The sequence below is a fragment of the Trachypithecus francoisi genome, unplaced genomic scaffold (genome assembly GCF_009764315.1).
Source record: "Trachypithecus francoisi isolate TF-2019V2 unplaced genomic scaffold, Tfra_2.0 Lachesis_group20, whole genome shotgun sequence".
NCBI classification, from domain to species: Eukaryota; Metazoa; Chordata; class Mammalia; order Primates; family Cercopithecidae; genus Trachypithecus; species Trachypithecus francoisi.
This window is the reverse complement of record NW_022681466.1, coordinates 22,695,014-22,712,516: the sequence shown is the minus strand read 5'-3', so window position 1 is coordinate 22,712,516 and position 17,503 is coordinate 22,695,014. Positions and strand designations below refer to the sequence as shown.

Below are 17,503 nucleotides of genomic sequence, written 5' to 3'. Positions count from 1 at the left end.
GCCAGTGGGTCGCGAGAGCAGAGGGGTGTGAGGGGGTTGTTACTCTTGTTCCCTTAATGCGAGGGACGGTCTGCAGTGTGGGAGGTTCGGGGCTTTAGGAAGCCCACATCCCTGGATCCTCACTAAGTCCCGAGAGCCACCATTGGAACCTCGTAGTTTGCTGTTCCCCAGCGGAGCTATCAAGGGGACTCCGATTCCGATTCGTAAAGCCACTGACCGATTGTCAGAGTGAAAGCCAGACTCGAGAGGGTCCGGCGACTCAGATGGCTCACACCGAAACAAATTCGAAGCAGCATCATGCAGCTAGGGAGCAAGAGAAAACCGTTTAATGTGTTGAAGAGTTTTGCGATGGTCTTTTAACAACTTATTTAAAGATAATTTCAGCAAGTCTAGCGCGGTGGCTTACGCCTGTAATCTCAACACTTATTAGAGAGGTCGAGGCGGAGCCGGGCGCGGTGGCTCAAGCCTGTAATCCCAGCACTTTGGGAGGCCGAGACGGGCGGATCACGAGGTCAGGAGATCGAGACCATCCTGGCTAACACGGTGAAACCCCGTCTCTACTAAAAAATACAAAAAACTAGCCGGGCGAGGTGACGGGCGCCTGTAGTCCCAGCTACTCGGGAGGCTGAGGCAGGAGAATGGCGTAAACCCGGGAGGCGGAGCTTGCAGTGAGCTGAGATCCGGCCACTGCACTCCAGCCTGGGTGACAGAGCGAGACTCCGTCTCAAAAAAAAAAAAAAAAAAAAAACAGGCCGAGACGGGAGGATCGCTTGAGGCCTGTCTTGAGACACGCCCTACCAATTTCGGGAGACCCTCGTCTCTGCAGAAAAAATTTAAAAATTAGCCAGGCATGGTGGCACGTGCTTGTAGTCCCAGCTACTAGGGAGGCTGAGGCAGGAGGAAGGCTTGAACCAGGGATTCGAGGCTGCAGTGAGCCCTGATCTCTGCAGAGCAAGACCCTGTCAGAGCAACAGCTAAAAGGAAGAAAAGAAAGGGGCCGAGCACGGTGCCTCACGCCTGTAATCCCACCACTTTGGGAGCTGGAGGCAGGTGGATTACCAGAGGACAGGAGTTCGAGACCAGCCTGGCCAATACGGTGAAACCCTGTCTCTACTAAAACTATAAAAATTAGCTGGGCGTAGTCATGGGCACCTGTAATCCCAGCTATTCAGACTGACGCAGGGGGATTGCTTGAACCCAGGAGTCGGAGGTTGCAGTGAGCCAAGATTGTGCCATTACACTCCACCCTGGGAGACTCCATTGTAAAAAAAATAAAAATAAAAATAAATTAAGGAAGATAGCTGGATTCTCATATGTGCTTCGCCTTTCTCTGTTGTGCTCTGTTGTTTTGGTACATTAAGAAAATTCAGCCTTATATAGATATGTAGTTGAGAAAAGGAAGAGTATATTTAGCCTTCTCAAACAATTCTGAATACTCTTTTTTGATACTACCCAAATTCAACAAATGGTAACTTTTCTTTGTTTTTTTGAGACAGGGTCCTGCTCTGCTGCCCAGGCTGGAGTGCAGTGGCAGGATCACAGATTACTGCAGGCTCAACCTCCAGGGCTCAAGCCATCCTCCCACCTCAGCCGTTGGAGCTGCTGGGACCATAGGCGTCTGCCACCATACTCGGTTAATTTTTTAAATTTTTATACGGACAGCGTCTCCCTATGTTGCCGAGACTGGAAGTGTTTATTATTTTTATTTATTTATTTTTTAAGTACACACCACCTTGGAGATGGAGTCATTTCTTAAAGGTTAAGTGCAGGCCGGGCGTGGTGGCTCACGCCTATAATCCCAGCACTTTGGGAGGCCGAGGCGGGTGGATCACAAGGTCAGGAGATCGAGACCATCCTGGCTAACACGGTGAAACCCTGTCTCTAATAAAAATACAAAAAATTAGCCGGGCGTGGTGGCGGGCCCGGAGGTGGAGCTTGCAGTGAGCCGAGATCATGCCACTGCACTCCAGTCTGGGAGACACAGTGAGACTCCATTTCAAAAAAAAAAAAAAAAAAGGTTAAGTGCAACAGGGAGTCTGAAGCCATTTAAAAAATCCTGGTACAGAATTATGCAGATCAGTCAATGTGAATGCATTTATTCAATGTAAAAAAAAATCACATTTATTAAATTCATCACTGATCTCATCAGGAAAGTCTCAAGAAACTGCCTACTGACTAGCTGGGATTACAGGCACATGCCACCATGCCTGGCTAATTTTTGTATTTTTAGTAGAGACAGGGTTTCACCATATTGGTCAGACTGGTCTTGAACTCCTGACCTCATGATCCACCTGCCTCGGTGGATCCTCACTTCCCAAAGTGCTGGGATTACAGGCGTGAGCCACCATGCCTGGCCTCACATATCTTAATATTAAGACAGCCTCAACCTCCTGGGCTCAAGTGATCCTCCTATTCAAGCCTCCTAAGTAGCTGGGACCATAGGTGTGTGCCACCATGCCTGGCTAATTTTTTATTATTATTTGTATAGATGAGGTCTCACTATGTTGCCCAGCCTGGTCTTGAACTCCTGGGCTCAAGCAGTTCTACCTCGTCCTTCTAAAATGCTGGAATTACAGGGGTGAGCCACTGTGCCCATCCTTTAGGGTATTTTTTTTTCTTTTCTTTTCTTTGTATTCTTTTTTTTTTTTTTTTTTTTTTTGAGATGGAGTTTTGCTTTCGCTCTTATCTCCTAGGCTGGAGTGCAATGGTACGATCTTAGCTCACTGCAACCTCTGCCTCTTGGGTTCAAGCAATTCTCCTGCCTCAGCCTCCCGAGTAGCTGGGATTACAGGCATGTGCCACCATGCCCAGCTAATTTTTTTGTTTCTTTATTGGAGGCAGAGTCAAGTTCTTCGCCAAGGCTGGAGTGAAGTGGTGCGATCTCGGCTCACTGCAACCTCCTTCCCCCGGGTTTCAAGCAATTCTCCTGCCACAGTCTCCTGAGTAGGTGGAATTACAGGCGTCCGCCACTATGCCTGGCTAATTTTTGTATTTTTAATAGAGACAGGGTTTCACCATGTTGGCCAGGCTAGTCTGGAACTCCCAGCCTTAGGTGATTCACCTGCCTCAGCCTCCCAAAGTGCTGGGATTACAGGCATGAGACACCAAGCCTGGTTTTATTGTTTTTCTGAGACGGAGTTTCACTCTGTTGCCTAAGCTAGAGTGCAATGGCGCAATCTGGGCTCACTGTAACCTCCGCCATCCAGGTTCAAGCGATTCTCCTTCAGCCTCCTGAGTAGCTGGGATTACATGTGCCCACCACCATGCCCTGCTAATTTTTGTATTTTTAGTAGAGACAGGGTTTTATCATGTTGGCCAAGCTGGCCTCGAACTCCTGAACTCAGGTGATCTGCCCGCCTCGGCCTCCCAAAGTGCTGGGATTACAGGAGTGGGCCATCATGACACCGGCCTAGGGTATTTTTTTTTCCTTTTTTTGAGGCAGAGTTTCACTCTGTTGCCCAGGCTGGAGTGCAATGGCGCAATCTCGGCTCACTGCAACCTCCGCCTCTCGGGTTCAAGCCATTCTGCCTCAGCCTCCCAAGTAGCTAGGATTACAGGCATGTACCACCACACCCAGCTAATTTTTTGTATTTTTAGTAGAGATGGTGTTTCACCATGTTGGCCAGGCTGGTCTTGAACTCGTGACCTCAGGGAATCCACCCGCCTCAGCCTCCCAAAGTGCTGAAATTACAGGCGTGAGCCACCGCACCCGGCCAGGTATTTTTCAACAGTAGTTTCTAACACTTGATAATGGGGCCAATCCTTATCATACCTGAAATGCTAGCAAATGATAAGCACTTCTCCAGCACTGATCCCTTAGCAGAAGAAAACCAATCAAACTCAGAGCTATGAGTGCATAATTTGAGAAGTGTATATTTTAATTAGAGTCCAGTTACTACCAGGAAATCGCCCTGAGAATCGGATTGACCAGCGGTAACAGAGAAGCGATAGCTTTAAGTTTATTTGCATTTTAAAAGAGGGTACTTGTTAACCTCAAATGAATACATCTTTAACAATAGAATATCAAGTAGTGGTCAAAATGAAACAAAGAATTTCAATGTGGAGGAAGATATTTTTAAAGTTCTATACTTCCTCTACTCCTTTTATCATATCTCAGAAGCAGCCATCTACTGAATCTAAAAGAGCTGCTATTTACTGAGTGCTCTCTATAAGCCATTCCTTTTATTCATCATTACTGTTAATCCCACAGACGTGCTGTAAAGAAGGTCTAAAATAATATTTTCCTTCTCCATATTATTGGTGATTTTCTTTTTTATTTTTCTTTATTTATTTATTATTTCTTTTTTTTTCTGAGACATGGTCTTGCTCTGTCACCCAGGTGGAGTGCATTGGCAGTGAAATCATAGCCCACTGCAGCCTCAAACTCCCTGGCCCAAGTGATCCTCCTGCCTCAGCATTCTGCGTAACTGGGACTACAGGCGTGTACCACCACACCTGACTTTTTTTTTTTGTAGATACAGGGTCTCACTATATTGCCCAGGCTAATCTCTAATTTCTGACCTCAAGCAATCCTCCTGGCTTGGCTTCCCAAAGTACTGGGATTATAGGCATGAGCCACCTCACCAGGCCTACTTGTGATTTTAGAGACTGGATGTGACAGATGCATTTCCTGTGGACATGAGCAGTATCGTTTCAAATATTGTCTTGAGCAAGATTATGATGACTGAGTTACCCTTATAAGAAAACAATCGAATCGGCCGAGGGCAGTGGCTCACGCCTGTAATTCCACCACTTTGGGAGGCCAAGGCGAGCAGATCACGAGGTCAAGAGATTCAGACCATCCTGGCCAACATGGTGAAACACCATGTCTACTAAAAATACAAAAAAATTAGCTGGGTGTGGTGGCACACGCCTGTAATCCCAGCTACTCGGAGACTGAGGCAGGAGAATCGTTTGAACCCGGGAGATGGAGGTTTCAGTGAGCCAAGACTGCGCCACTGCACTACAGTCTTGGGTGACAGAGCAAGACACTTGTCTCAAAAAAAAAAAAAAAAAAAAATAGTCCAGGCGTGGGGGCTCACACTTGTAATCCCAGCACTTTGGGAGGCCACGACCCGGGCAGTGGGGGGTTATCACAAGGTTAGGAGTTCAAGACCAGCCTGAAAACACAGTGAAACCCCATCTCTACTAAAAATACAAAAATTAAGGCCAGGCGCAGTGGCTCACGCCTGTCATCCCAGCACTTTGGGAGGCCGAGGTGGTGGGACCACTTGAGGTCAGGAGTTTGAGACCAGCCTGGCCAACATAGTGAAACCCCCTCTCTACTAAAAATACAAAAATTAGCCAGGCACAGTGGTGGGCGACTGTAAACCCAGCTACTTAGGAGGCTGAGGCTGGATAATTGCTTGAACCCGGGAGGTGGAGGTTGCAGTGAGCCGAGATCTCACCACTGCACTCCAGCCGGGATGACAGAGCAAGACTCAGTCTCAGGAAACAAAAAAATTAGCTGGGCATGGTAGTGGGCGCCTGTAATCCCAGCTACTCGGGAGACCGAGGCTGGATAATTACTTGAACCCGGGAGGTGGAGGTTGCAGTGAGCCACTATCATGCCACTGCACTCCAGCCTGGGTGACAGAGTTAGACTCCGTCTCAAAAAATAATAATAAATAAAATAAAAAATAAACCAGATGTGGTGGCTCACGCCTGTAATCCTAACACTTTGGGAGGTTGAGGCAGGTGGATTGCCTGAACTCAGGAGTTCGAGACCAGCCTGGGCAGCATGGTGAAACCCCCGTCTGTACTAAAATACAAAAAAATAAGCTGTGCGTGGTAGCGTGCGCTTGTAATCCCAGTTACTTGGGAGACTGAGGCAGGAGACTTGCATGAACCCGGGAGGCGGAGGTTGCAGTGAGCCGAGATCTTGCCATTGCACTCCAGCCTGGGCGACAGTGCAAGACTCCGCCTCAGAAAAAAAAAAAAAAAAAAAAAAAGCACTCATTAATAGTAGCTACTTATCATTACAACTAATTTTCTCATCATTATCATCATTCAAAAACAGTACACTACAGGAGGAAGTAAGTCGAGGCTTCTCACTTGCTTCTTCATAGAAACCCAGCCCAAATGTTTCAGGAAGAATTGCTCTCTTTGTGTCCGGAGTTGGTTCCTTCCGGTGGGTTCATGGCCTCCCTGACTAAGAATGAAGCCGCGGACCTTCACAGTGTTAAAAACAGCTCTTAAGCTGGCAGGGACCCAAAGAGTGAGCAGCAGCAAGATTTATTGTGAAAAGCAAAAGAACGCGAAAGAACAAAGCTTCTACAGCCCGGAAGGGGACCTAACCAGTTGCTATTGCTGACTGGTGGGAAGGTGGGGGGGGGGGGGGACGGGGGGGGGGGGGGGGGGGGGGACGGGGGGGCGGGGGGGGGGACGGGGGGCGGGGGGGGGCGGGGGGGCGGGGGACGGGGAGTGGGGAGAAGGGCCCCGGTTTTACACCCTTATTTGTCCCCACCCATTTTCCATTTTTGTCCTATCAGAGTGCCCTTTTTTCAGTCCTCTCCACAATTGGCTACTTTCAGATTCCTGCTGATTGGTGAATTTTACAGAACGCTGATTGGTCCATTTTACAGAGTGTTGATTGGTGTATTTTACAGAGTGCTGATTGGTGCATTTTACAATCCTCTTGCTAGCTACAAAGGCCTCATTGGGGGATTTTTACGGAGTGCTGATTAGTGCATTTTACAATCCCCTTGCTAGGTACAGAGTGCTGATTGGTGTATTTTACAATACTCTTGTAAGACAGAAAAGTTCTCCATGTACTCACTTGAAGCAGGAAGTCCAGCTGGTTTCACCTGTCCTCTTCTCTGTGCTTTCTTGAAGCTCTTTTAACTAAACTCTATTATGATATTGCTGGGCTGGGTTCTTCCTACCTGACAGTTCTCCAGAGCCCTGAACAGTGCCTGCATCAGCAAAACTGTTTTATAAATGCAAACTCCTGCCCTGAATAGTGCCTGCATCAGCAAAACTGTTTTATAAATGCAAACTGCTGCCTTTTGGGGTAGAGTGCAATAGAGTTTCCGTCTTCCTCCTGATTAGAAGGATACTTTAAAGTTAAAAAACAAAAACTTTAGTTATATTGTGGCTTAAAAACATGATTTTTTCCTAATTGTGTGTTTCATTGGGATGATTGAGTGAAAGGTGCTGACGGAGATTAATGACACTGAAAAAGGTGGGCACAAATGACAATGAAAAAGGGGACATTTTTGTGGAACAGCGAATAAAAGGGGGGAAATTTAGGACGCTATGAGAGGCCTACGGGGGGACCTAACCTACTCTAGGGAATCAGGGAAGACCTGAAAGGGAAATCATCTTAACACTGAGCAGGATTTTTTTTTTTTTTTTTTTTTTTTTGAGACGGAGTCTTGCTCTGCCACCCAGGCTGGAGTGCAGTGGCCGGATCTCAGCTCACTGCAAGCTCCGCCTCCCGGGTTTACGCCATTCTCCTGCCTCAGCCTCCCGAGTAGCTGGGACTACAGGCGCCCGCCTCGTCGCCCGGCTAGTTTTTTGTATTTTTAAGTAGAGACAGGGTTTCACCGTATTAGCCAGGATGGTCTCCATCTCCTGACCTCGTGATCCGCCCGTCTCGGCCTCCCAAAGTGCTGGGATTACAGGCTTGAGCCACCGCGCCCGGCCATTTTTTTTTTTTTTTTTAAGACAGAGTTTCACTCGTTACCCGAGGTTGGAGTGCAATGATGCGATCTCGGCTCACTACAAGTTCCGCCTCCTGGGTTCAAGCGATTCTCCTCCCTCAGCCTCCTGAGTAGCTGCGACTACAGGCGTCTGCCACGACGCCCAGCTAATTTTTGTGTTTTAGTAGATATGGGGTTTCACCACGTTGGCTAGGTTGGTCTTGAACCCCTCACCTCAGGTGATCCACCCACCTCTGCCCCCCAAAGCGTTGGGATTATAGGCTTGAGCCACCGTACCGGCCTGAGTAGGAATTTTACAGAGATTTGAGGAGGCAGAGATTTGAGGACTAAGAAATCATTGGAAATCTGAGGCAGCAGAGATACGATAAAGTTCTGAAGAATCTAAAATTCAAAAATTTTGAGGATGTGAATTACAGAACTGTCCAGAAGTGGTTGATTTTTGGGGGCCAAGCATCAAGGAGCTCGCTTATGAAAATCTTATGTTCTAATTTTTTTTTTTTTTTTTTGGGTCTCGCTCCATCACCCAGGCTGGAGTGCAGTGGCTGGATCTCGGCTCACTGCAACCTCCGCCTCCCAAGTTTAAGCAATTCTCCTGTCTCAGCCTCCTGAGTAGCTGGCACTACAGGCGCCTGCCACCAGGCCCGGCTAATTTTTGTATTTCTAGTAGAGACAGGGTTTCACCTTGTTGGTAAGGCTGGTCTCGAACTCCTGACCTCAGGTGATCCACCCGCCTCGGTCTCCCAGAGTGCTGGGATGACGGGCGTGAGCCACCGCCCCTGGCCCATGTGTTCTAATTTTCTAGGTTACAACGCTCTACGCTGCTGTCTCTCCACCGTTACAGTTTAAAAACTAGAAATCCCTACCACCCTCGCCTACTGTGCGTGGGCGGCGCACTGCGCTTCGGGCCTTGTAGTCTTGGACAGACCCCCCCCCCCCCCCCCCCCCGCCCCCCGCCGGAGGCCCATGATGCCTTGCGGCGGGTCGTCGCGCCTGCGCGGTGCAGTCGGCGGGCAGCGCAGAGTGCGAGGCTCTTTTGTTCGGATGAGGGGAGGGCCGTTGGCTGGGGCCTGCGGTACGCCGCTTCAGTGAGGGGCTCCACTGCGGCCACCCGGCTTGCTGCCTTCCTGGGCGCCACTCCCCCAGGCGACCCGACGCGACGCGCCAGTAGCGCAGCACCGATTCCTCTGGGGCTCCTGGGCGCTGCTCTGAGGTGAGGAGCCCGCTGGAGGCGGGAGAGCTGGGGGAGGGGGCGCGGCGGCGGGAGCCCTGCGTTAGGGGCCGCGCTTTCTAGGCGGAGGTTAGGAGCGGGGAGCGCGCCCGAGTCCAGCGTCCTGCTTCTCCGCTTCCCGCGCTGAGCTCTCCGCCTGGCGCTGAGGCGTTGGTGCCAGCTGCATTATGGATGGAGAGGGCGGGGTGCGAATCCTGAGCCTGAGACTGAAGCGCTTCGGGGTGGGCCGACCACTTGGGGGCTGCTCTTCGGGGCCCGAGTGGTCTGGGACAGTGTTGCTTGGCTGGGCGGCAGCGGGATAGGGCGGAAGGGGACAGGCTTGAGGCTTGGATAGGCATGAGGAGGGGCTGACGACCGCACGACCCGAGGTTTTTAACTGTTTTCGGAGGACCCTGGGTCCGGCCGGGACTGCCAGAGGAACCTGGCTTTGCAGGACTACGGAGGAGTAACTTCGAGTGAATTGGAAGAGGGCCCTGGGCCGCACAAGGTGTGCTGATGGGAGGAGGAGATGTGTGGAATAATTTGGGAAAGGGGGCACGGAGGGGGAGGGGCAGGCGTTTGCTGGGCCTGGCTCTGGAAGGGGAGGAGCTGTTAGGATAAGTAGGGCGGAGATCCCGAGAATATTTCTGTAAGGTGTGTAAGAATAAAGGGGAAAGCAGGCCTCCCTTGCTTCCTGATGGGTCTTTACAGTGGGGAGGCTGTAAGGATAATTGTGAAGAAAGGATTGAATACGCCTTTTTCACTTTTCCAGGTTTCCTACTACCTTCACTCCATGATTCCTTTGAGGAGTTAAAAAAGTCCAAGTGCAGCTCTTGGCTTTGATTCAAAATTAGTTCCATACGTTTTTGTCTGGGATCGTAACTGGTCTCACAAAGTTGATGAAATTGTAAAAATGCGTAGATGAGTTAATAGTTAAGGAACGGAGTGAGGTAGTGAGAGATTTAGATCGTGTGCGGTGCGAGAAATTGGGAGACACAGGAAAAGTAAGTATGTGAGATTGTGAGGTAATATTTGTTTCGTGGGGCCTTCTGTTTTTAGCCAACTTTTCCTTATTGGAAAATTAGAATACAGAGTGAGCAATAGTTTACCTCTTTTTTTTTTTGAGAAGAGTCTCCCTCTGTCACCAGGCTGGAGTGCAGTGGCACCATCTTGGCTCACTGCAACCTTCACCTCCCCGGGTTCATGCGATTCTCTTGCCTCAGCCTCCCGACCAGCTGGGATTACAGGCACTCGCCACCACGCCCGGCTAATTTTTGTATTTTTAGTAGAGATGATCTTTCACCATATTGGTCACGCTGGTCTCGAACTCCTGATCTCGTGATCCTCCCGCCTCGGCCTCCCAAAGTGCTGGGATTATAGACGTGAGCCACCGCGCGCGGCCGTATTTTACCTCTTTTTCAAAGTTTCAAGTGAGGGTTTTTCATAAATTGGTGTTACATTTAGACGTGTTGGTTTATCGCTATTGAGGTGGAATTTACAAAAAGTTCAGCTAAAATCAGTTATACTAGAACCTGTAGCCCAGGGTGAAGTAGCCTCTTCAGTTGTGTTAAGAATCACATTAGACCGGGCGCGGTGGCTCAAGCCTGTAATCCCAGCACTTTGGGAGGCCGAGACGGGCGGATCACGAGGTCAGGAGATCGAGACCATCCTGGCTAACATGGTGAAACCCCGTCTCTACTAAAAAATACAAAAAACTAGCCGGGCGCGGTGGCGGGCGCCTGTAGTCCCAGCTACTCGGGAGGCTGAGGCAGGAGAATGGCGTAAACCCGGGAGGCGGAACTTGCAGTGAGCTGAGATCCGGCCACTGCACTCCAGTCTGGGCGACAGAGCGAGACTCCGCCTCAAAAAAAAAGAAAAAAAGAATCACATTAGCAGTTTGGAAAGATTGTGAAAGGTCCAAGGTTATGGAATAGATTCAGGAATACAATGGGGAAATTAATGTCGGTGTTCCTCCCTAGGTGCCTTGTAGACTTTTATATGAAAGTGGTGTGATTGAAAAGCACTTGTATTGAAACTGGTGACACCTTAACAAAGCTTCAGGGGAGTGGAGGACCTGAAGTCATTTACGGTTTTCCCTGTGGTGATATTTTTCTTTTTTTTTTTGAGACGGAGTCTCACTCTGTCGCCCAGGCTGGAGTGCAGTGGCCGGATCTCAGCTCACTGCAAGCTCCACCTCCCGGGTTCACGCCATTCTCCTGTCTCAGCCTCCCGAGTAGCTGGGACTACAGGTGCCCGCCTCGTCGCCCGGCTAGTTTTTTGTATTTTTTTAGTAGAGACGGGGTTTCACCGTATTAGCCAGGATGGTCTCGATCTCCTGACCTCGTGATCCGCCCGTCTCGGCCTCCCAAAGTGCTGGGATTACAGGCTTGAGCCACCGCGCCTGGCCGATATTTTTCTTAAGTGGTTGCTGTATCCTAAATTGTTTTACATTAAAAATATAAATAGTAGGGCCAGGCGCAGTGGCTCAAGCCTGTCATCCCAGCAGTTTGGGAGTCCGAGGCGGGCGGATCACCTGAGGTCAGGAGTTCCAGACCAGCATGGCCAACATGGTGAAACCCCTTCTCTACTGAAAATAGAAAAATTAGCCAGACGTGGTGGCACACGCCTGTAGTCCCGGCTACTTGGGAGGCTGAGGCAGGAGAATCGCTTGAACCTGGGAGACAGAGGTTGCCATGAGCCGATATCACACCATTGCACTCCAGCCTGGGCAACAAGAGCAAAACTCTGTCTTAAAAAAAGAAAAAATAGGGCCATACCTCTTGTTCATCAGTGCCTGGCACATAGTAGGCCGTTCAGATTGTTGATGAATGAATGATGAATGGGGGGCTTTGAGATCCATTCTGAGAACTCTGTGTGTTAGCCAAATTAATGTGCATAGTATGCTTGTCTTGTATCTGTGACATTTGGCAGAGTTAAACTGTTGTCTTTGGCATGCTTGTCTTAGCCTGTTTCTCTCTTTTTTTTTTTTTTTTTTTTTAAAGACAGGGTCTCACTCTGTTGCCAGGCTGGGGTGCAGTGGTGGCATCATGGCTCACTGAAGCCTCAACCTCCTGGACACAAGCAATCCTCCCACCACAGCCTCTTGAGTAGCTCGGGCTACAGTCTCATGCCACCATGCATGGCTTCTTTTTTGTAGGGACAGTCTCTGTTGCCCAGAATGGTTAGCTTCAGTTTTGTACTCACTCTGGTACTAAATATAGAAAAGGTATACAGGCTGTGCAACTAGCCATTTTAAGTACCTCAGGCCTCAGATTCTGAGTTTCATCACAAGCAAAATAGCTTGAATATATCTGTTTTAAAAGAATCTTGAAAAACCTTCTGTGTCCTTTGAATTGATCTGAATAATTATCAGTAGCAATGTCTGTTGAAAAATTGAATAGCCTTCCCAAGGTTATTTGGAAAAGTTACTCAAATATGGACGAAATTTAGATCCTATCAGTATTTGCATAGAATAACTTGTATTCAATCTTTCCTACTTTTAGCATTTATACTTTGATGACCAGAAGGGGGCGACCTAATTTGTCTGTGAAATTGTGCCTTTTAAAATAATAGTTGACACTTTGAGGACCTAACAGAACTATGGAATTAATTTTTTTTTTTGAGATGGAGTCTCGCTCTGTCACCAAGGCTGGAGTGCAGTGGTGCAATCTCAGCTCACTGCAACCTCCACCTCCCAGGTTCAAGCGATCCTCCTGCTTCATCCTCTGGAGTAACTGAGACTACCGGGGCCCCCCACAACGCCCGGCTAATTTTTGTATTTTTAGTAGAGATGGTGTCTTGCCATGTTGGCCAGACTGGTCTTGAACTCCTGACCTCAGGTGATCCACCCTCCTTGGCCACCCAAAGTTTTGGGATTACAGGCATGAGCTACCGCGACTAGCCTATAGTATTAATTTTTTTTTTTTTTTGAGACGGAGTCTTGCTCTGTCGCCCGGGCTGGAGTGCAGTGGCCGGATCTCAGCTCACTGCAAGCTCCGCCTCCCGGGTTGACGCCATTCTCCTGCCTCAGCCTCCCAAGTAGCTGGGACTACAGGCACCCGCCACCTGGCCTGGCTAGTTTTTTGTATTTTTTAGTAGAGACGGGGTTTCACAGTGTTAGCCAGGATGGTCTTGATCTCCTGACCTCGTGATCCGCCCGTCTCGGCCTCCCAAAGTGCTGGGATTACAGGCTTGAGCCACCGCGCCCGGCCAATATAGTATTAATTTTTAACTGACAAGAATGGTGTATCCTTATGTGGTACAATGTGGTGGGTTTTTTTTTTTTTTTGAGACGGAGTTTTGCTCTTGTTGCCCAGGCTGGAGTGCAGTGGTGCAACTCAGCTTACTACAACCTCCGCCTCCTGAGTTCAAGTGATTCTCCTGCCTCAGGCCTCCTAAGTAGCCGGAATTACAGGCACTCACCACCACGCCTGGCTAATTTTTTGTATTTTTTTAGTAGAGATGGGGTTTCATCATATTGGCCAGGTGGTTGGTCTTGACCTCCTGACCTCAGGTGATCCACCTGCCTTGGCCTCCTAAAGTGTAAGGATTACAGGTACGAGCCACCGTGCCCAGCCTGTGGTGGGGTTTTTTTATTTTTTATTTTATTTTTCTCATATAAATAGAGGCAGGACTCACTATGTTGCCCAGGCTAGTTTCAAACTCCTGGCCTCAAGTAATTTTCCCACCTCACCCTCGCAAAGTACTGGAATTACGGACATGAGCCACGGCACCTGGCCCACCGTGATGGTTTTTTTTCTTTTTTCTTTTTTTTTTTTTTAGACAAGTCTTGCTCTGTCACCCAGGCTGGTGTGATCTCTGCTCACTGCAGCCTCCAACTCCCGGGTTCAAGTGATTGTCCTGCCTCAGCCTCCTGAGTAGCTAGGAATAGAGGCGCACACCACCATGCGCAGCTAACTTTTTTTGTATTTTTAGTTGAGATGAGGTCTCATCATATTGGCCAGGCTGATCTTGAAATCCTGACCTCAAGTGATCCACACACCTCAGCCTCTCAAAGTGCTGGGATTGCAGGTGTGAGCCACCATGCCTGGCCACTGTGGTGTTTTGATACATGTTTCCAATGTAGTCATGATTCTGGTCTAGCTTTGTAACCACTTTTATTTTATCTTAAATTAACCTTTGAAAGATTGCTTGAGGTATCACTGTGTCCATACTAACATTTGCAGACTCTTGTGGCCTCTCAACCCAAAAATCTATGGTAAAATATCCATGTCAACATACTCAAAGGAGTTTTCCAAGTTTCAGAACACATCTCAGATAAAATTCAAAATGTATTCGCACACCAGTGTTCTAGCCTTAGATCCTCTGAAATTCAAGGGCTAGTGTTCCTTTAAAAATGAAACTCCTGACCGGGCGTGAGGGCTCTCTCCTATAATATCAGCACTAAGGGAGGCCGAGGTGGGTGGATCACCTGAGGTCGGAGTTAGAGACCAGCCTGACCAACATGGAGAAACTCCATCTCTACTAAAAATACACAATTAGCTGGGCGTGGTGGCACATGCCGGTAATCCCAGTGACTCAGGAGGCGGAAGCAGGAGAATTGCTTGAACCTGGGAGGCAGAGGTTGCAGGGAGCGGAGATTGTACCACTGTACTCCAGCCTGGGTGAAAGAGCAAGACTCCAAAAAAAAACTGCTAACTGTATGTGTGGCATAAGTTCTTAGTTTTCTGCTCAGTCAAGTTTTCCATCTGGAAGGCATTTGCTTCACGAACAACCACAGCTTACAGACTAAAAGCAGTTTAGAAACAAGACTACCACCTGAATATACTACACATGCCTTCACCTGCCTTTTGATGATTGGTATGTAGTTGCTGATTCTTTCAACAAAAGATACTTCTACCTTGTTTTCTCTTTAGGGTGTATGGATCAGATTTATCTTGCTGCTTATTCCCTTAAAAACTTACAGCTTTGGACTTCTATTCCCTAATGCTTCTGAGACATTCATCCTTTTTTTTTTGTTTTTTTTTTGAGATGGAGTTTTTGTTCTTGTTGCCCAGGCTGGAGTGCAATGGTGCAATCTCGGCTCACCGCAACCTCAACCTTCTGGGTTCAAGCGATTTTCCTGCTTCAGTCTCCCAAGTAGCTGGGATTACAGGCATGCACCACCATGCCTGGCTAATTTTGTGTTTTTAGTAGAGACGGGTTTCTCCATGTTGGTCAGGCTGGTCTCAAAACTCCTGACCTCAGGAGATCCGCCTGCCTCAGCCTCCCAAAGTGCTCGGATTACATGCATGAGCCACTGCACCCAGCCTGAGACATCCATCTTTATTGCCCATATAGGGTTCAACAACTTGTTCAGGTTCCAGACCTACCTTTAATGGTGTGTGCAAGTAAAAATAGAAACAAAATGCTTTGGGAACCCCAAAGAAAAGAGAAATATTATTTAGCTAAGTTGGGTAGACTTCATGGAGAAAGTAGCATTTAAGCTGGGTCTTGAAGAATGGGTAGGATTTTGACTGTTGGCCCTCTACAGGAGCACACTACTTTTTTTTTTGAGACAGAGTCTTACTTTGTCACCGAGGCTGGAGTACAAGTGTCAAGATCTCAGTTCACTGTAACCTCTGCCTGCCTGGTTCAAGTAATTCTTGTGCCCCACTCTCCCAAGTAGCCGGGATTACACGTTTGTACCACCACACATGGCTAATTTTTGTATTTTTAGTAGATATGGGGTTTCACCATGTTGGCCAGGCTGGTTTTGAACTCCAGGCCTCAAGTGATCCACCCGCCTCGACTTCCCAAAGTACTGGATTTATAGGCATGAGCCACCAAGCCTAGTCAGGAGCACACTTTTTTTTTTTTTTCCTTTGAGACAGAGTCTTGTTCTGTCTCCCAGACTGGAGTACAGTGGCGCAATCTCAGCTCACTGCGTCCTAACCCCGTTTTGTGGGTTCAAGCAATTCTTGTGCCTCAGCCTCTTGAATAGCTGGGACTACAGGTGCGCCTTGCTGGCTACTTTTTTTTTGTATTTTTAGTAGACACAGGGTTTCACCATGTTGCTGGGCTGGTCTCAAACTCCTGGCCTCAAGCGATTCGCCCACCTCGGCCCCCCCAAAGTGCTGAAATTACAGATGTGGGCCACAGTGCCCGGCCCATACTTTTTTTTTTTTTTTTTTTTGAGACAGAGTCTTGTCCTGTGTCCCAGGCTGGAGTGCAATGGCGCAATCTTGGTTCACTGCAAACCTCCATCTCCCAGGTTCAAGGAATTCTCCTGCCTTAGCTTCATGAGTATCTGGGATTACAGGCACATGCCACCACACCTGGCTGATTTTTGTATTTTTACTAGAGTTGGGGTTTCACCATCTTAGCCAGGCTGGTTTTGAACTCCTGACCTCAAGTGATCCACCTGCCTTGGCCTCCCAACGTGCTGGGATTACAAGCGTGAGCCACTGCACCCCACCAAACCCACACTTCTTCTTTTTTTTTTTTTTGAGACGGAGTTTCACTCTTGATGCCCAGGCTGGAGGGCAGTGGCCCGATCTTGGCTCACCGCAACTTCCCCCTCCCAGGTTCAAGCGATTCTCCTGCCTCAGTCTCTGGAGTAGCTGGGATTACAGGCATGCGCCACCTCACCCAGCTAATTGTGTATTTTTAGTAGAGATGGGGTTTCTCCATGTTGGTCAGGCTGGTCTCGAACTCCCAACCTCAGGTAATTCGCCTGCCTCAGCCTCCCAAAGTGCTGGGATTACAGGCCTGAGCCACCATGCTGGGCCTAAGCTCACACTTCTTTTTTTTTTTTTTTTTGAGGCGGAGTCTCGCTCTGTCGCCCGCACTGGAGTGCAGTGGCCAGATCTCAGCTCACTGCAAGCTCCGCCTCCCGGGTTTACGCCATTCTCCTGCCTCAGCCTCCTGAGTAGCTGGGACTACAGGCGCCCGCACCTCGCCCGGCTCGTTTTTGTATTTTTAGTAGAGATGGGGTTTCACCGTGTTAGCCAGGATGGTCTCGATCTCCTGACCTCGTGATCCGCCCGTCTCGGCCTCCCAAAGTACTGGGATTACAGGCTTGAGCCACCGCGCCCGGCCTGCTCACACTTCTTAATAGATGAGCAAAGCTGTGGAGAAAACATAGAATGTGTTCAGGTTTTGGCCAGGTTATAGTCTTTGACAGGAGTGTAGATTTTGTGAGGGAAGAAGGGACATAGTTAGTCTGGAATGGGAACTGAAGAATGTAAATGTTACACTGAGGACTTTGGCCTTTGTTTTAAATGGGAGGAAACCTTGTAGAAAATATTTCCTATATCAGTCAGCTCCAGCCCAAACTGGTTTATGTGTGTCACATTGCCTTTGTTTACTGCAGTTCCTGAAGCCAAATTGCCGTACCAGTTCACCTTTTCAAATGCTAGTAAAGCCTGGTTTCAATCCCAACTTTTCAAAATGTTTCCTAATACCTTAGCCAGTTCTTCCTCCAACCTCCTGTAGTGCGTTTATGGCTACTTTTTATTGCTTATACTACTTTTGGTAATTATGTATGCTTGCCATTTTGGACTCTCAATTGAACTTACATTGTTTACCTTTTTGTATTTTTTTCTTCTTCCACAGCTGTCTTCTCTGTGTCTTTTTTTTTTTTTTTAATTTTATTTTTGTGATGGAGTCTCACTCTCTTGCCCAGGCTGGA

The 17,503-nt window shown here is 48.4% G+C and overlaps 1 protein-coding gene across 3 annotated transcripts in view; it reads left to right on the top strand.

The window, feature by feature from the left end:
- The first annotated feature begins 8,626 nt into the window (after window positions 1–8,626).
- The window catches only part of CBX1 (chromobox 1), a 32,962-nt gene continuing 24,085 nt past the window's right edge, over window positions 8,627–17,503 (top strand). Inside the window, exon 1 of one of the 3 annotated variants that reach the window (XM_033183324.1) lies at window positions 8,627–8,874. The gene's annotated coding sequence lies outside the window, so the exon portion shown is untranslated. Of the gene's footprint in view, window positions 8,875–8,939; window positions 9,380–9,688; window positions 9,876–17,503 lie in introns of those variants that run through there. The other 2 variants (XM_033183326.1, XM_033183325.1) reach the window with 2 other exon arrangements.